A 21190-nucleotide genomic window follows, 5' to 3' on the forward strand; every position below is an offset into this window, starting at 1 on the left:
TCGTCTGTTGTAGTTTAGCAGCGATTAGATTAAGCATTAGCAGAAGACATCTTGTATTTAGTAACTATTGTGAACATTTCGCGGAATCCATTTTGTATTCATGGCAGCCATTTTCTCTGCCACATGCTGCCACGTGCTCACCATGTGCTCTCTCCTACCTTTCTGTTAACTACTCTTGAAAATCTGCCTAGTGACAAGTTATATTTAGCATCTCCCACTTTTGCACATGCTCAGTAAGGTCTGCAGCTGTTAGTCCTTGAAAACTGTCAGCTCCTCCTACCTGTCAACTGTGCATTTCCACATGACCTTACATGTACATAGACAAAGTATTCAAAATTCGGTGGTTGATGTTGAGGCGTCGCACATCCGATATCGGTAAGTTTAAGAATCAGATATAGAGAAGCATAGTCATGTGGAGGGTGCCAGCCTGGTACGGAAACCCAACCACCACGGGTTTCTAAGTGCACGGAAACATAAGTGGTCCTGTAAAAGAGCCACCTATGTCCTGCGCTGTACTAGACAAACATCAATAAAGAAGGCGACCAGGGCACTCCAAACTCATGGAATCGAGATACGTCGAATAACAGAAAGATTTATTGGTAAAGCTCCATGATGATACTTTCGAAATCTTATGATCAATGCATGAGGAGTTCAGTAAAATCCTGTTCATACAGGAATAATCATGTCACATAAGTAGTGACCAATACATGCAAAATCGGTAACAGCCAACACGTGTTTCGTCCTCAATGGACTTCTTCAAGGCTGGAAACAAAGACAAATTGGAGCTCTTAAACACAATAGAATGATCTACCAACCGGTAGATAACATTAAAGGGTAAAAAAACCTATTAGTTTTAAGTTAAAAGAATATATAGTAGAGAAGTGAGCATTAGGTAGAAGTCAAGTGTAGATACCCCTTATGAATAGTGTGCAATCCGGATAGAGGAAAACCATTTGTTCATGATGTGTAAAGTCCAAAGAAAAATCCTTTTAGGTACCCCAAAATAGTGCGTGACAAGTGAGAAAACCCAGACAAGCAATTGGTGAATAGTGAAGATAGTGACACCCATCAAGACAGGACATAAAGGTGGGTGTAGGTTATTGTCAGAGAAAATAATAATAAATAATAAAAATCGGGGTTCGTCCTAGGGTTAATATTTCATGCATATATGTAAAATATCATGACGCCCGTCGGCAAATACAATTACCTCAAGAACTAATCTGTATTTTAGGAATTGCAAAGTTTCCGTTGGAGTTCCAAATGACAGGTCTGGAGTGGTAAAAAAAGGCCCAGACAGATAGTACATTAATAATGTGAAGGGCTCGTATGAGTAAGTGTAAAAGGAGAATTTATTAGAGTCAAAAAAGCGACCTACCAGGGAGACCAAGGGGTTCTCCGTCATGGTCACAAAGTCCCTTAATAATCCAGAGACGAGTGTTGTAAAACGCGAGTAGTAAGTGATAGAGATCGAGTGTGTCCGTAATATAAGGAACACTCTGGTTGTAGTCTTGATGAGAGCAGTCTGTAAAAATAAATATAAACGCAGAGGATAATAGGGAGAAAGCATTCCAAATTATATACGTTGAATACGAACCGGGAGCATCAACTTTTAGAACAAGTACGGCAGAATTTAGTCAGCTATCAGGTATGCGGGAGCGGCAACAGAAAAACGGACAAAACTCTATCAGGCAAACCGGGTCCATGAGGACCTTGCTTTAAGTCAGTCCCGTGGACAAAAGAAACGCCACTCACTAAATGCAGATAAAGTCAATCCCCTGCTAGATGGACAATGTAAAAATACTAGTAATAACATGCACCTGGGCGTATAGAAAAAGGGGAGTATATCCCACTACGAAGAAAACAGTAGAAACACTTACCAGTGTTTCCCCAGAATCCGGGAAAATAGTACACCAGTGTGTGTACACGAGAATACCAGCGCGTGCTAACGCTGCCGTATCATGTCCGAACAGCAGAGCGTTTAGGAGTGTCGGCATATGTATGCACGGACTCCGAACATGAAAACAGAAAAGGGGACTAGCGTCTAGTCCGCATTCGTGCGTGGAGATGCAGGCTCCATGGTGGGAGCACTCTATGGACGCCATGTTGGGAAGGAAATGAAACGAAAGATAGAGTGACAGAGACCACGAGGGTTAGGTGAAGGAGCATGGTCACACCGAGTTAAGGAGAGTGGGTTACCCACAAAGAAGCAAACGGAAAATGAAGAGTACTGGCAAAAAAGAAAAACAAACCCAGATTTCCCCGTCTAACAAAAGCACCCTTTCTCCAATATGGTTAGTCCACGAGTGCAGTTCGATGCAAGGGTAGTGAAAACAAAAAACACGGACTACATGCAGGCGAGATTAAAGTGAAAAAACGGAAAAGTAGGAAAAACAGGAGAGAGGTAAATGAACGAATGATTAGAGAATACATGAGATACAATCGGGAAATTACATCCATATATTATACATTTTGTTGAGAAATTAACATGGTGTTTTAACAATAATTTCCGTACTAGGTTACAAGTGTAAGTATCCATTGGATGGCAATACAACAACCAAAAAACACTCCTCAAATCTTAAAAACAAAGACAGAAAACGTAAATGTTCAGAGGATTAATACAACAAAATTATTCACAATTGTGCCGATAGCCTAATGTACAAAAGGGATGAAATCAAGGATGCTGTAAGAGTTGTAGTGGGCATGACAATGTTGCGATAACAAAAAGATGAGATAGGCTAGGGACACGTAAACTGTTATTGGGTTGTCTTTTCATTAATTTAAGTTTAAATCATTCGCATATAGCCTGTCTGAAAAGAACTAGAAAACACTGTGTGGAGACCAGAAGTTTAAATCTACTAGTGAAACAGAAGACTCATAGGAGGATGACATTATACAAAAGTGGGGTATTGCATCAATTTTAGAGAAAAACATGAAGGTCTTTGTTCATATTGAGGCCCTGTTCTACTGCTCGTAGCTTAATGATCCACCTACTTTCTAGGCGTCTAAGGGCCAAAGTGCGGTTACCTCCTCGAGGCAGCTTTTTTACAGAGTCAATTCCGTGGACAGAAATGCCAAGGACTTCTCTATGTCCATGTGTTTCGTTATAATGGGTCGCAAAGGGATAATTAATGTTTGAAGAGAGGATAGCCCTCAGGTGTTCTTGGATTCTCTCTTTCAAAGGCCGGATGGTGCTGCCCACATAAATGAGTCCACAAGTGCAGATAATGCAATACACCACAAAGCTTGTGTTGCAATTAATAAACTGCTTGAGTTTATACGTAGCCTGTGTGTTGTACTGGAAGTTCACTGTCTTGTCTTTGATGTATCCACATATGTTACAGTGTCCACACCTGTACGTACCAGGTGGCGGTTTGGGCATCCAAGTGTCCCTATTCTCTGGTGGCAGGAAACTATGACATAATTTGTCCCGTAGGGTGGTGCCTCTCATATAAATAATACTAGGATTAGTGGTGAGTCCATTTTTTAGAATGTCGTCTGTTAGTAATGTGGACCAATGTTTACGTACAGTCTTGTAGATTTGGGAGCTAAGTGCACTGTGTTTAATAACCAAGGATATGTGTTCCTGTGACCCATTCTTTTTTGTGTCAGTAAGAAGGTTGGAACGTTTCACTTTCATGATCTTATTAACAGCTTTGGTCAGGGTCTGAGGATGATATCCTCTGTGCCTAAAACGTTGTTCCATATTGTGTAGTTCTATACGGAATGTCAGTTCCTCACTACAATTGCGTCTAATCCTGGTAGCTTCCCCATATGGAATGGCATCAATTTGGGATTGAGGATGTGAGCTAGTAGCATGAAGTAACGCGTTGCATGCTGTTGGCTTTCTGAAAAGTCTGGTACATAGTTTACCATTCTCTATGTAGATAGTGAGGTCAAGAAAATTGATGCAAGATTGGCTAGTCTCATGTGTGAACTTGATGTTGAATATGTTGTTGTTAAGGTGTTCTGTAAACAGTAGGAGTGAATGTACATCTCCCGAGCAAAACATCAAAATATCATCAATGTACCTGCCCCAGTATAGGATGTGTTGTGTGAGAGGTGGAGGACAGGAACGCCACACATGTACTTTTTCTAGATAGCCCATATAAAGGTTAGCATATGAAGGGGAGAACTTGGCTCCCATTGCCACCCCCTGTATCTGGCGATACCAGCATCCATTGTGTAAAAAAACATTGTTGTCTAAGACTAAACTAATAAGGTCCATGAGCATGTTAGTGTGATCCAGTAAGGCTGCATCCCTGGTATCCAGGTAATGTAGGATGGCAGAGAGTCCTTCTGTTCTCGGGATACTCGTGTACAGAGAAGTGACATCCAAAGTCACTAAATAGTGACCGTCCGTCCAGTCGTAGTCGGTGATTTTACATAGTAGGTCCTTGGTGTCCCTAATGTAAGAGGGTAGATTTCGCACAAAGGGCTGTAAGAATCGACGTATCTCGATTCCATGAGTTTGGAGTGCCCTGGTCGCCTTCTTTATTGATGTTTGACCTTACATGTATGCAAGTCTTGCTTCTATAATTGTACCACCTCCTTTTAGCCCCTGCGTGAGTATAAAAGGACCATGCTCTCTCAGTTCAGTGTGCTACTTCAAACATTACCAAAGGGTGCTGTTTGAACTGTAGTACCACCTCATGAGGTTAATAAACTTTGTCTTTTATTTCAGTTTCTGTGCCAACTTCTTCCTACATGGTCTGAGGACTTTGTGCAGAGAAAGGTGAACCCCTTGCACTAGTAGGCCTTGCTGAGGCTTACTTCAACACCTCTACAACACCACCAACACTGTGCTGATCCAATGTTCTGCAGAAACTAGAGGTTTCAATGGTCCACTTAAACCTCAAAAGGTTAGAAGATGTTTCCACTCCATACAGGCACGCTTGATGGCCAACAACCCACGTTCCAGAGCTGAATCCTATTGCTAACATGAATTCAGGGCATTGGAGAGATACAAATTGGGATGCTGCAGGTTGTCCTCATCCCAAGGTGAAGAACCACTGCTCCAACGGCAAAATGTGAGGCACGAGTAACAACTATATATTGCTTGGATGGATCTGTGTGTCTGAGAAAAGGAGCTTGGTGAAAGCCTTCAGGAGAATAACAAAGGCTTCCTGGGCTTTGGAGTCCAAGGAAAAACCTATAGTTAGGCTCCCCATCTTCAAAGTGGCAGATATACGTCTACTCATGTCAGCAAAGTTCTTAATGGACTGTCTTTAAAAGTTAACCAGTCTTAAAACACTCTGGATCTCCTTGATGGACTTAGGAATTGGCCAGGCCACGATAGCAGAGACCTTAAGAGGGTCCACAGATAATCCTCTTTAACAAGAGTCAATACCCAAAATACTCCAGCCTCCCTCTTTCTAATTTGAACTTCTCAGCTTTACAGAAAAAGCGTTTTTCTGTGAGATGAACAATGGTGAAACTAACACAGACTCTATGTTCAGGAAGGGAGGCTGAGAAGATCAGGAAGTTTTCCGGGGATACCATAAGACACTGGTTCAGGACGTCAGAGAATGCGCTATTATATTAATGAATCTCTGGAACATTGATGGAGTAGTGGGAATGCCAAAGGGCATGCACCAATGTGCATAGTGGCCAAAGGGCACTCAAATGACCATGTTCCACTCATTAACCTTCTTTATCAAGAGCAGATGAAAACCTCCATGGGGTGGTAATTTTGTGAAATATGTTGCACCTTGAACGGACTCAAGGATGGGAAAAAGCCAGTGTTCCTTTCTCTTTTTGCAATATTTAGGCGGCACCCTATCAAGAAAGGACATTTTTTTACTTATACTGATTGCTCCCTTGGTCTGGACAACGCTATACCTCTGACGATCTCTAACAAGAGTGAAACATATATATCAGGGGTTACTTTTATTCATTCCTGGTTTGGTTGGATGGTATTTTACCAATGCAAAGCTGTAGCACTGTGTCTGGAATGGTAAAAGGCTTTTGTCATTTTCCAGCTCGGTCTGGGTGGTACTCTCTAATCCTATGATTAAAGATTCTGCTAGAAAAACAGACATTTGAGGGGAGCATATTTAGAGTATCAGTGGTGTTGTACGGTGATCCATATAAAGGATCTTCTGTCCACTTAAAACTTGGGAATACCCAAGGGTTCCCTGCTCTTGTCTGCATAATTTATGCAGCACTCTAAGTCTAAAAGGGTATTGTTTTTAACTTATGCGGGTTACCCCTTGTGTCTGGACAACGCTATACCCATATATATATATATATATAAATATATATATATATATATGTAACAGAGTGGTGGTAGTTATAGTTAGGGTTCCCGTAGATAGGAATTTCTCAGATATTTGCTTGCTAATAACTTTGTGCCCATTTGAGGAAACTTTGCTAACCTATTCCTTATACTACATTGGCAGGTGAGGCAAAGTTTCAAGGTGATTCGTCAGGAGGGTGGAAAGAAAAAAGGGGGTTACAAAACACGTTTTAGCACCAATGCATTTTCCTTAGACTTTGTACTCATGGGTAGCACAAAAACAGCTGAACGGATATGAATGAAATTTGGCAGGAATATAGATTATGGCATGTAGATTATCCTTTTTGGAAGTGTGAGAGAAAGTAGCCTCTTTCTAGCCTTGTTACCCCCACTTTTGGCCTGTTTGTGAGTATATGTCAGGTGTTTTCACGGTCTCACTGGGATCCTGCTAGCCAGGGCCCAGTGCTCATAGTGAAAACCCTATGTTTTCAGTATGTTTGTTCTGTGTCACTGGGACCCTGCTAGTCAGGACCCGAGTGCTCATAAGTTTGTGACCTATATGTATGTGTTCCCTGTGTGATGCCTAACTGTCTCACTGAGGCTCTGCTAACCAGAACCTCAGTGGTTATGCTCTCTCTGTACAAATTGTCACTAACAGGCTAGTGACCAATTTCACCAATTTACATTGGCATACTGGAACACCCTTATAATTCCCTAGTATATGCTACTGAGGTACCCAGGGTATTGGGGTTCCAGGAGATCCCTAGGGGTTGCAGCATTTCTTGGACCACCCATAGGGAGCTCTGACAATTCTTACACAGGCCTGCCACTGCAGCCTGAGTGAAATAACATCCACGTTATTTCACAGCCATTTTACACTGCACTTAAGTAACTTATAAGTCACCTATATGTCTAACCTTTACCTGGTAAAGGTTGGGTGCTACGTTACTTAGTGTGTGGGCACCCTGGCACTAGCCAAGGTGCCCCCACATTGTTCAGGGCCAATTCCCCGGACTTTGTGAGTGCGGGGACACCATTACACGCGTGCACTACATATAGGTCACTACCTATGTGTAGCTTCACAATGGTAACTCCGAATATGGCCATGTAACATGTCTAAGATCATGGAATTGCCCCACCAATGCCATCCTGGTATTGGGGAGACAATCCCATGATTCCCCGGGTCTCTAGCACAGACCTGGGTACTGCCAAACTGCCTTTTCAGGGGTTTCACTGCAGCTGCTGCTGCTGCTGCCAACCCCTCAGACAGGTTTCTGCCCTCCTGGGGTCCAGCCAGGCCTGGCCCAGGAAGGCAGAACAAAGGACTTCCTCAGAGAGAGGGTGTTACACCCTCTCCCTTTGGAAAAAGGTGTTAAGGTAGGGGAGGAGTAGCCTCCCCCAGCCTCTGGAAATGCTTTCATGGGCACAGATGGTGCCCATTTCTGCATAAGCCAGTCTACACCGGTTCAGGGACCCCTCAGCCCTGCTCTGGCGCGAAACTGGACAAAGGAAAGGGGAGTGACCACTCCCCTGACCTGCACCTCACCTGGGAGGTGCCCAGAGCTCCTCCAGTGTGCTCCAGACCTCTGCCATCTTGGAAACAGAGGTGCTGCTGGCACACTGGACTGCTCTGAGTGGCCAGGGCCAGCAGGTGACGTCAGAGACTCCTTCTGATAGGCTCCTTCAGGTGTTGCTAGCCTATCCTCTCTCCTAAGTAGCCAAACCCTCTTTTCTGGCTATTTAGGGTCTCTGCTTTGGGGAATTCTTTAGATAACGAATGCAAGAGCTCATCAGAGTTCCTCTGCATCTCTCTCTTCACCTTCTGCCAAGGAATCGACTGCTGACCGCGCTGGAAGCCTGCAAAACTGCAACAAAGTAGCAAAGACGACTACTGCGACCTTGTAACGCTGATCCTGCCGCCTTCTCGACTGTTTTCCTGGTGGTGCATGCTGTGGGGGTGGTCTGCCTCCTCTCTGCACTAGAAGCTCCGAAGAAATCTCCCGTGGGTTGTAGGAGGCTGGACTGGCTTGTAGTGAGTTCCAAGGGGTACTTACACCTTGCACCAGGCCCAGGTATCCCTTATTAGTGTATAGGGGTGTCTAGCAGCTTAGGCTGATAGAAAAGGTATCTTAGCAGAGCAGCTTAGGCTGAACTAGGAGACGAGTGAAGCTCCTACAGTACTACTGGTGTCATATGCACAATATCATAAGAAAACACAATACACAGATATACTAAAAATAAAGGTACTTTATTTTTATGACAATATGCCAAAGTATCTCAGTGAGTACCCTCAGTATGAGGATAGCAAATATACACAAGATATATGTACACAATACCAAAATTTGCAGTAATAGCAATAGAAAACAGTGCAAACAATGTATAGTCACAATAGAATGCAATGGGGGCACATAGGGATAGGGCAACACAAACCATATACTCTAGAAGTGGAATGCGAACCACGAATGGACCCCAAACCTATGTGAGCTCGTAGAGGGTCGCTGGGACTGTAAGAAAACAGGGAGGGTTAGAAAAATAGCCCACCCCAAGACCCTGAAAAGTGGGTGCAAAGTGCACCTTAGTTCCCCAAAGAGCACAGAAGTCGTGATAGGGGAATTCTGCAGGAAAGACCAATACCAGCAATGCAACAACAATGGATTTCCAGGCGAGGGTACCTGTGGAACAAGGGGACCAAGTCCAAAAGTCACGATCAAATCGGGAGTGGGCAGATGCCCAGGAAATGCCAGCTGTGGATGCAAAGAAACTGCCACCGGATGATAGAAGCTGAGGATTCTGCACGAACGACAAGGGCTAGAAACTTCCCCTTTGGAGGATGGATGTCCCACGTCGTGAAGAGTCATGCAGAAGTGTTTTCTCGCAGAAAGACCGCAAACAAGCATTGCTAGCTGCAAAGCTCGCGGTTAAGGTTTTTGGATACTGCTGTGGCCCAGGAGGGACCAGAATGTCACCAATTGCGTCAGGGGACAGAGGGGGCGCCTAGCAAGACAAGGAGCCCTCTCAGAAGCAGGCAGCACCCACAGGAGTGCCGGAACAGGCACTACGAAGTGGAGTGAAACGGTGCTCACCCGGAGTTGCACAAGAGAGTCCCACGCCGCCGGAGGACAACTCAGGAGGTCGTGCAATGCAGGTTAGAGTGCCGTGGACCCAGGCTTGGCTGTGCACGAAGGAAATCTTCGTGGAGTGCACAGGAGCCGGAGTAGCTGCAAAACACGCGGTTCCCAGCAATGCAGTCTGGCGTGGGGAGGCAAGGACTTACCTCCACCAAACTTGGACTGAAGAGTCACTGGACTGTGGGAGTGTAGGAGGCTGGACTGGCTTGTAGTGAGTACCAAGGGGTACTTGCACCTTGCACAAGGCCCAGTTATCCCTTATTAGTGTATAGGGTGTCTAGCAGCATAGGCTGATAGATAATGGTAGCTTAGCAGAGCAGCTTAGGCTGAACTAGGAGACGTGTGAAGCTACTACAGTACCACTTAGTGTCATATGCACAATATCATAAGAAAACACAATACACAGTTATACTAAAAATAAAGGTACTTTATTTTTATGACAATATGCCAAAGTATCTCAGAGTGTACCCTCAGTGAGAGGATAGGAAATATACACAAGATATATATACACAATAGCAAAAATATGCAGTATAGTCTTAGAAAACAGTGCAAACAATGTATAGTTACAATAGGATGCAATGGGGAAACATAGGGATAGGGGCAACACAAACCATATACTCCAAAAGTGGAATGCGAACCACGAATGGACCCCAAACCTAAGTGACCTTGTAGAGGGTCGCTGGGACTATTAGAAAATAGTGAGAGTTAGAAAAATAACCCTCCCCAAGACCCTGAAAAGTGAGTGCAAAGTACACTAAATTTCCCCTAAGGACAAAGAAGTCGTGTTAGAGGAATAATGCAGGAAAGACACAAACCAACAATGCAACAACGATGGATTTTCAATCTTGGGTACCTGTGGAACAAGGGGACCAAGTCCAAAAGTCACAAGCAAGTCTGAGATGGGCAGATGCCCAGGAAATGCCAGCTGTGGGTGCAAAGAAGCTTCTACTGGACAGAAGAAGCTGAGGTTTCTGCAGGAACGAAAAGGGCTAGAGACTTCCCCTTTGGTGGACGGATCCCTCTCGCCGTGGAGAGTCGTGCAGAAGTGTTTTCCCGCCGAAAGAACGCCAACAAGCCTTGCTAGCTGCAAATCGTGCGGTTAGCGTTTTTGGACGCTGCTGTGGCCCAGGAGGGACCAGGAGGTCGCAAATTGGACCAGAAGGTAGAGGGGACATCGAGCGAGACAAGGAGCCCTCTTAGCAGCAGGTAGCACCCGGGGAAGTGCCAGAAACAGGCACTACGAGGATGCGTGAAACGGTGCTCACCCGAAGTCGCACAAAGAAGTCCCACGTTGCCGGAGAACAACTTAGGAGGTCGTGCAATGCAGGTTAGAGTGCCGTGGACCCAGGCTGGACTGTGCACAAAGGATTTCCGCCGGAAGTGCACGGAGGCCGGAGTAGCTGCAAAAGTCGCGGTTCCCAGCAATGCAGTCTAGCGAGGTGAGGCAAGGACTTACCTCCACCAAACTTGGACTGAAGAGTCACTGGATTGTGGGGGCCACTTGGACAGAGTTGCTGGATTCGAGGGACCTCGCTCGTCGTGCTGAGAGGAGACCCAAGGGACCGGTAATGCAGCTTTTTGGTGCCTGCGGTTGCAGGGGGACAATTCCGTCGACTCACGGGAGATTTCTTCGGAGCTTCTAGTGCAGAGAGGAGGCAGACTACCCCCACAGCATGCACCACCAGGAAAACAGTCGAGAAGGCGGCAGGATCAGCGTTACAGAGTTGCAGTAGTCGTCTTTGCTACTTTGTTGCAGGCTTCCAGCGCGGTCAGCAGTCGATTCCTTGGCAGAAGGTGAAGAGAGAGATGCAGAGGAACTCGGATGAGCTCTTGCATTCGTTATCTAAAGTTTCCCCAGAGACAGAGACCCTAAATAGCCAGAAAAGAGGGTTTGGCTACCTAGGAGAGAGGATAGGCTAGCAACACCTGAAGGAGCCTATCAGAAGGAGTCTCTGACGTCACCTGATGGCACTGGCCACTCAGAGCAGTCCAGTGTGCCAGCAGCACCTCTGTTTCCAAGATGGCAGGGGTCTGGAGCACACTGGAGGAGCTCTGGACACCTCCCAGGGGAGGTGCAGGTCAGGGGAGTGGTCACTCCCCTTTCCTTTGTCCAGTTTCGCGCCAGAGCAGGGCTAAGGGGTCCCCTGAACCGGTGTAGACTGGCTTATGCAGAATTGGGCACATCTGTGCCCAAGAAAGCATTTCCAGAGGCTGGGGGAGGCTACTCCTCCCCTGCCTTCACACCATTTTCCAAAGGGAGAGGGTGTAACACCCTCTCTCAGAGGAAGTCCTTTGTTCTGCCATCCTGGGCCAGGCCTGGCTGGACCCCAGGAGGGCAGATGCCTGTCTGAGGGGTTGGCAGCAGCAGCAGCTGCAGTGAAACCCCAGGAAGGGCAGTTTGGCAGTACCAGGGTCTGTGCTACAGACCACTGGGATCATGGGATTGTGCCAACTATGCCAGGATGGCATAGAGGGGGCAATTCCATGATCATAGACATGTTACATGGCCATATTCAGAGTTACCATTGTGAAGCTACATATAGGTAGTGACCTATATGTAGTGCACGCGTGTAATGGTGTCCCCGCACTCACAAAGTCCGGGGAATTGGCCCTGAACAATGTGGGGGCACCTTGGCTAGTGCCAGGGTGCCCTCACACTAAGTAACTTTGCACCTAACCTTTACCAGGTAAAGGTTAGACATATAGGTGACTTATAAGTTACTTAAGTGCAGTGTAAAATGGCTGTGAAATAACGTGGACGTTATTTCACTCAGACTGCAGTGGCAGGCCTGTGTAAGAATTGTCAGAGCTCCCTATGGGTGGCAAAAGAAATGCTGCAGCCCATAGGGATCTCCTGGAACCCTAATACCCTGGGTACCTCAGTACCATATACTAGGGAATTATAAGGGTGTTCCAGTAAGCCAATGTAAATTGGTAAAATTGGTCACTAGCCTGTTAGTGACAATTTGTACAGAGAGAGCATAACCACTGAGGTTCTGGTTAGCAGAGTCTCAGTGAGACAGTTAGGCACCACACAGGGAACACATACATATAGGCCACAACCTTATGAGCACTGGGGTCCTGACTAGCAGGGTCCCAGTGACACATAACAAACATACTGCAAACATAGTGTTTTCACTATGAGCACTGGGCCCTGGCTAGCAGGATCACAGTGAGACAGTGAAAACACCCTGACATACACTCACAAACAGGCCAAAAGTGGGGGTAACAAGGCTAGAAAGAGGCTACTTTCTCACAGGGAGTCACTTGGACAGAGTTGCTGAGTTCAAGGGACCTCGCTCGTCGTGCTGAGAGGAGACCCAGAGGACCAGTGATGCAGTTCTTTGGTGCCTGCGGTTGCAGGGGGAAGATTCCGTCGACCCACTGGAGATTTCTTCGGAGCTTCTAGTGCAGAGAGGAGGCAGACTACCCCCACAGCATGCACCACCAGGAAAACAGTCGAGAAGGCGGCTGGATCAGCGTTACAGTGTCGCAGTAGTCGTCGTTGCTACTTTGTTGCAGTTTTGCAGGCTTCCAGCGCGGTCAGCAGTCGATTCCTTGGCAGAAGGTGAAGAGAGAGATACAGAGGAACTCTGATGAGCTCTTGCATTCGTTATCCAAGGAATTCCCCAAAGCAGAGACCCTAAATAGCCAGAAAAGAGGGCTTGGCTACTTAGGAGAGAGGATAGGCTAGCAACACCTGAAGGAGCCTATCAGAAGGAGTCTCTGACGTCACCTGCTGGCCCTGGCCACTCAGAGCAGTCCAGTGTGCCAGCAGCACCTCTGTTTCCAAGATGGCAGAGGTCTGGAGCACACTGGAGGAGCTCTGGGCACCTCCCAGGGGAGGTGCTGGTCAGGGGAGTGGTCACTCCTCTTTCCTTTGTCCAGTTTCGTGCCAGAGCAGGGCTGAGGGGTCCCTGAACCGGTGTAGCCTGGCTTATGCAGAAATGGGCACCATCTGTGCCCATGAAAGCATTTCCAGAGGCTGGGGGAGGCTACTCCTCCCCTGCCTTAACACCTTTTTCCAAAGGGAGAGGGTGTAACACCCTCTCTCTGAGGAAGTCCTTTGTTCTGCCTTCCTGGGCAGAAACCTGTCTGAGGGGTTGGCAGCAGCAGCAGCAGCTGCAGTGAAACCCCTGAAAAGGCAGTTTGCCAGTACCCGGGTCTGTGCTACAGACCCGGGGAATCATGGGATTGTCTCCCCAATACCAGGATGGCATTGGTGGGGCAATTCCATGATCTTAGACATGTTACATGGCCATATTCGGAGTTACTTTTTAAACTTTTTAAGAACTTTTTAGAAAGTTTAGAGGTACTTTTCAGCACTTAGCAAAGAAGTGGGAGATTGGGGTTCCAGGAGATCCCTATGGGCTGCAGCATTTCTTTTGCCACCCATAGGGAGCTCTGACAATTCTTACACAGGCCTGCCACTGCAGCCTGAGTGAAATAACGTCCACGTTATTTCACAGCCATTTTACACTGCACTTAAGTAACTTATAAGTCACCTATATGTCTAACCTTAACCTGGTAAAGGTTGGGTGCTAAGTTACTTAGTGTGTGGGCACCCTGGCACTAGCCAAGGTGCCCCCACATTGTTCAGGGCCAATTCCCCGGACTTTGTGAGTGCGGGTACACCATTACACGCGTGCACTACATATAGGTCTCTACCTATGTGTAGCTTCACAATGTTAACTCCGAATATGGCCATGTAACATGTCTTAGATCATGGAATTTCCCCACCAATGCCATCCTGGTATGGGGGAGACAATCCCATGATTCCCCGGGTCTCTAGCACAGCCCTGGGTACTGCCAAACTGCCTTTCCCGGGGTTTCACTGCAGCTGCTGCTGCTGCCAACCCCTCAGACAGGTTTCTGCCCTCCTGGGGTCCAGCCAGGCTTGGCCCAGGAAGGCAGAACAAAGGACTTCCTCAGAGAGAGGGTGTTACACCCTCTCCCTTTGGAAAACGGTGTTAAGGCGGGGAGGAGTAGCCTCCCCCAGCCTCTGGAAATGCTTTCATGGGCACAGATGGTGCCCATTTCTGCATAAGCCAGTCTACACCGGTTCAGGGACCCCTCAGCCCTGCTCTGGCACGAAACTGGACAAAGGAAAGGGGAGTGACCACTCCCCTGACCTGCACCTCCCCTGGGAGGTGCCCAGAGCTCCTCCAGTGTGCTCCAGACCTCTGCCATCTTGGAAACAGAGGTGCTGCTGGCACACTGGACTGCTCTGAGTGGCCAGGGCCAGCAGGTGACGTCATAGACTCCTTCTGATAGGCTCCTTCAGGTGTTGCTAGCCTATCCTCTTTCCTAAATAGCCAATCCCTCTTTTCTAGCTATTTAGGGACTCTGCTTTGGGGAATTCCTTAGATAACGAATGCAAGAGCTCATCAGAGTTCCTCTGCATCTCTCTCTTCACCTTCTGCCAAGGAATCGACTGCTGACCGTGCTGGAAGCCTGCAAAACTGCAACAAAGTAGCAAAGACGACTACTGCGACCTTGTAACGCTGATCCTGCCGCCTTCTCGACTGTTTTCCTGGTGGTGCATGCTGTGGGGGTAGTCTGCCTCCTCTCTGCACTAGAAGCTCCGAAGAAATCTCCAGTGGGTCGACGGAATCTTCCCCCTGCAACCGCAGGCACCAAAGAACTGCATCACCGGTCCTCTGGGTCTCCTCTCAGCACGACGAGCGAGGTCCCTTGTTAAGTCAGCAAGTCTGTCCAAGTGACTCCCACGGTCCAGTGACTCTTCAGTCCAAGTTTGGTTGAGGTAAGTCCTTGCCTCCCCACGCCAGACTGCATTGCTGAGAACCGCGTCTTTTGCAGCTACTCCGGCTCCTGTGCACTCACCGAGGATTTCCTTCGTGCACAGCCAAGCCTGGGTACCCGGCACTACAACCTGCATTGCACGACCTCCTGAGTTGTCCTCCGGCGGCGTGGGACTCTCTTGTGCAACTTCGGGTGAGCACTGATTCACTCCACTTCGTAGTGCCTGTTCCGGCACTTCTGCGGGTGCTGCTTGCTTCTGAGTGGGCTCTTTCTCTTGCTGGGCGCCCCCTCTGTCTCCTCACGCAGTTGGCAACATCCTGGTCCCTCCTGGGCCACAGCAGCATCCAAAAACCCTAACCGCGACCCTTGCAGCTAGCAAGGCTTGTTTGCGGTCTTTCTGCGGGAAAACCTTTCTGCACGACTCTTCACGACGTGGGCCATCCATCCTCCAAAGGAGAAGTTTCTAGCCCTTGTCGTTCGTGCAGAATCCTCAGCTTCTACCATCCGGTGGCAGCTTCTTTGCATCCACAGCTGGCATTTCCTGGGCATCTGCCCACTCCCGACTTGATCGTGACTTTTGGACTTGGTCCCCTTGTTCTGGAAATCCATCGTTGTTGCATTGCTGGTGTTGGTCTTTCCTGCAGAATTCCCCTATCACAACTTCTGTGCTCTTTGGGGAACTTAGGTGCACTTTGCACCCACTTTTCAGGGTCTTGGGGTGGGCTATTTTTCTAACCCTGACTGTTTTCTTACAGTCCCAGCGACCCTCTACGAGCTCACATAGGTTTGGGGTCCATTCGTGGTTCGCATTCCACTTCTGGAGTATATGGTTTGTGTTGCCCCTATCCCTATGTGCCCCCTTTGCATTCTATTGTGACTATACATTGTTTGCCCTGTTTTCTATGGCTATTACTGCATATTTTGGTATTGTGTACATATATCTTGTGTATATTTGCTATCCTCATACTGAGGGTACTCACTGAGATACTTTGGCATATTGTCATAAAAATAAAGTACCTTTATTTTTAGTATATCTGTGTATTGTGTTTTCTTATGATATTGTGCATATGACACTAGTGGTACTGTAGGAGCTTCACTCGTCTCCTAGTTCAGCCTAAGCTGCTCTGCTAAGCTACCATTATCTATCAGCCTATGCTGCTAGACACCCCTCTACACTAATAAGGGATACCTGGACCTGGTGCAAGGTGCAAGTACCCCTTGGTACTCACTACAAGCCAGTCCAGCCTCCTACAAAGTGCATGTAAGTAGGGTAAGTATTTTTAAAGGTATAATGTGTCTTAACTTAGTGATATCTGCTGATGTGGTAATTCTGTGAACGTTTGTGGTATTTCATGAATCTAGTGCGGTAAATAGCCAACACAAGGCATTATGTGATTGTCTAATGACTGCCTTTACAAACGTTAAAGGCAGTTGTGCTGTTTTAAGTACACTGTGGCTGTGTTCTGTGTTGCACCCTTAGATATAGTTAAGTATTAGGTTTTATTTGTTTCCCTATTACCACTTTTTAAAGTGGTAATAGATAGGGAAACGTATTTATAAGTTTCTAAATATAAATAAAATGTACAGAGTACTGCATTACTTCCTAGAAAGTTCTGTGGTACTTAAAAAAAACTTTAGAAAAAGATATAGAGTACGACAGTGTATTTTCATTTTTTAACCTATTTAATTCTGTACAAAAACGTCTACCATGGTAATAACTATAATTACTGTGGTACTTAATTTTTTTATTAAAGAGCTGTTCTCTGTAAGCTGCTGTAAAAATGTATAGAAAAATGCAAATACATTTCTCTACCTATTACCACTTAAATTAAGAAGTAATAGGGAGGGAACAGCAGTAAAACCTACTGCTTACCTATACCTAAGGCCATAACAGAGCAACATTTACAAAAACTACATGGCTGTCTATTGCGTTTTGTAAAGACAGACATTAGCCAATCATATACTGCCTTCTCACTGGCATCTTCCGTAGTATACTGCAAAGTTACTGCAGTATACTATGGTATATATATATATATATAAGTATTTAACACTTATAACTTTAAGACCACCTACACTATTTGCACCTACTACCAAATATTACCATTTTTGCCTAAAATGTATATTCCTGCAACATTACATCTACATATGTCCACCCACTGCTACGTTACTTCTGTGACAAGTACTATACTCCACTCTACGCCATTCCACTTTATGACACTCTACGCCACTCCATTGTACGCTATTACACTGTACTCCACTCCATGCTGCTCCACTGTCTGCCACTCCACTCTATCTCACTCCACTCTATGCTACTCCACACCACTCCACTGTATGCTATTACACTCCATGCCACTCAATTCTATGAAACTCCAGTCTATGCCATCCTGTGTACGCCCATCCACTGCATGCTACTCCATTCCACGCTATTCCATTGTACGCAACTCTAGTGTACAACACTATACTTTACACTATTCCGCTCTGTGCCACTTCACTCTGTGCCACTCCAGTGTATGCCACTCCACTGTACGCTATCTACTGTATTCCACTCAACTCTACACCACTCCATTGTGTGCCACTTCACTATATGCCACTCAAATCTGTGTCACTCCACAGTACGCTATTGCACTGTACATGACTCCACCCTACTCCACTCCCATTCTATACCACTATTATGTGTGCCACTCCAATGTACGTATTTCCACTGTACGCCACTCCACTCTACACCGTTTCACTCCACTCTGCCTCACTCCACTGAATGCCACTACACTCAACATTATTCCACTCTACACCACTCCACTGTACGCTATTACACCACTAGTACACCACTCTGTGCCAATCTGCTCTGCTCTATGGCACTCCACTATTCCACTCTATACCACTCAACTCTACGCCATTCCACTCTACACCACTCCACTTTACACCACTCCATTTTTTGCTATTAAACTATACACCACTACAGTCTACACCAACACAATCTACCCTTTTCCAGTCTATGGTATTCCACGCTACACCACTCCAAACTATGCCTCTCCACTGGATGCGCTTCCAGTGTATGCTATTCTACTCTTAGCCATTCCACTGTACCTCACTCCACTCTAGACCACTCTGCTCTGCATCCCTCCAGTATACGCCACTCAATTGTACGCTATTCCACTCATGCAACTCCATTCTACAACACTTCACTATATATTAGTCAACTGTATGCTATTACATGGTATGCCACTCTACTCTAGACCACTCCACTATACACTGTTCAACTGTACGCAGCTACACTCTATGTAACTCCACTCTACGCTATTCCAGGAGATGCAACTCCATTGCACTATACTCCACTCTGTGCTATTCCACTGTATGTCACTCCCCTATATGCCACTCCACTGTACGACACTCCACTGTATGCTACTTCACTAAATACCACTCTACTCTACACTACTCCACGCCACTCCACTCTGCAATACGCTACTCCAGTCTACACTACTCAACTCTAAGCTATTCCACTGTAAGAAACACCACTCTATACCACTCCACTCCACTATGCCCTGGTTCACTATACAGTTCTCTACTCTAAGCCACTTCACTCTATGCCATTCCACTTTATGGCAATACACTGTACCTCGCTACACTGTATACCACATCACGATACGCCACTCCACTCTACGCTACTCCACTGTACTGTATTACACTCTGCCACGCTCCACTCTTCGCCACTCCACTGTACGCCAGTCCACTGTATGCCACTCCACAACATTCTACTGTACACTATTGCAGTCTACTGCTCTTCACTATATGCCACTCTACGGCACTCCACTGCACCTCCCTCCATTCTATGCCACTCCACTGAATGCCGTTCCACTTTATGCAACTAAACTCTACTCCACTCAACTCTACTCTATTCGATTCTCCACCACTCCACCCCACTCCAATGTAGGGTGCTTCGCTGTACACTATTACACTGTATGCTACTCTGTTCTATGCCAGTCCATTCTATGCCACTCCACTTTACTCTATTTCAGTCTATGCCACTTGACTCTGTCAATCTTCTGTATGTTACTTCAAGCTATTACAGTGAACACTACTCTATTGTATGCAATTCCACTGTTTGCCATCCCATTGTACACCACTCCCCTGTACTCTACTGTATGTCACTCCAGTGTATCCCACTCATTCTATGCCATCTCACTCTACACCATTCCACTTTATGCTATTCCACTGTACACCTCTACACTACTCCACCATATGCTATTCCACTGTACGCCACTGCACTCTATGCTGGTCCAGTGTACGTATCTCCACTGTACCCCAATCCACTGTACGTTATTCCACCTTTATTCCACTCCACTCTTCGCCAGTCTACTGTATGCAACTATACTGAATGCTACTCCACTATATGCCACTCCACTCTACGCCACTTAAAAAGAGCCTCCACACCTCCACTCTACTACACTATCCTGCACTACTTTGTGCAACAATGTACTCCTGCCAGTGTGCAGCACTCTAATTTACTCTATAGCTCTGTACAACACTAAGTAACTTCCTCTATGCCTCTCCCCGCTTCACTCTACTCTATGAGACACTACTCCATTCTACTCAAGTGTACTCCACTACTGCACTCTGTATCACTCCACTATAAGCTATTCTATACCACTCAACTCTACAATAGTCTATACCACTCCACTCTACCATACTGTACCACACTGTACTCTACTCCACATCACTGTATAAGACTGTAATCCATTCTTTGGCACTCTACTCTACTGTATGACAGTTTTGGACACTCTACAACACACCACTTCCCTCCACTGGACCACACACCGCTCCACTCAAAAAAAAAAACTTTACTCCTCTGTATGCTAGGCCAGTCCACTCTACAACATGCTAATTCACTCTACACTACACCATTAGATTTCACTCCACAACACTTTACCCCACTCCATTCCACTGTACAACACTCCAATCTACACCCGTCCACTCTACCACATCTACTCCACTCTCTGCGACTCCACTCTACAAGACTGTGCTACACTCTGTGCCACACTGTACTCCACTCTATATCCCTACACTCCACTATACAACGCTATATTCCACTTTATGCTGCTACACTCTAGTCTACGCCACTCTACTCCTTTCTACAACACTTTCCAACACTCTACAACACATCACTCCACTGTACTGTACAACACACCACTCCAATTTATAATACTTTACTTGACTCTACACTAGGCTCTGTCCACACTACAGCACTCCACTCAACTGGAATATACAACACACCACTGCAAGCTATGACACTTTAGTCCACTGTACACTATGCCACTCCACTCTACTCTGCTCCAATCTAGTCCACTCCATGACACTACATTCTACGATACTACACTATACTCTCCTCCACTCCACTGCACGACACTCCACCTAATGGCACTCCACTTGACGACACTGGATTTTACAATTTGAAGCACATTTTTATTTTTAAAATATTCAAATACAAACAAAAAAACATATGTTAAACTTTTGTTGAGGTTAGGAAAACTTTATTTTTACTTATAAAACCAACCAAACAAATAGAAAACATTAGAAATGCAAGAGTTATGGTTATACCTTAAGGGTATGATTAACACCCCACAATTAAATTACTATAGCATTATTTATTCTTTCTATACTAACAAAACTTAAATTACAAAAAAAATTGAAATTCTAAACTTAGATGTATACCTTATATTTATAATTTACACAACACTTAAAATCACTTTTATATAGTGCACCGCTGTACACAGTGTTGTCACCTCACTCACCACACTACATTAACTAAGCAAACCAGACAGGATTCAACAATGTAGACACAGTTCATAATTTAGTTACAGAAACTCAGCATAAACACACGGATGCAGTTTAACTGATTATGACCCTGGCATGACTCCCTCTTTAGTGTCACTGACACTAGTGTAGGTGTCAGATCTGATGGCTCAGTGGATTAGTGCATCCACTGCAGAAATCTGTGTTTGACTTAAGTGTGACAAGTTCAGGTCCAGTTAGCCTCTCATCCTTCATAGGTAGATAAAATGATTATTAT

This window comes from Pleurodeles waltl, chromosome 9, assembly GCF_031143425.1.
Source record: "Pleurodeles waltl isolate 20211129_DDA chromosome 9, aPleWal1.hap1.20221129, whole genome shotgun sequence".
NCBI lineage: Eukaryota > Metazoa > Chordata > Amphibia > Caudata > Salamandridae > Pleurodeles > Pleurodeles waltl.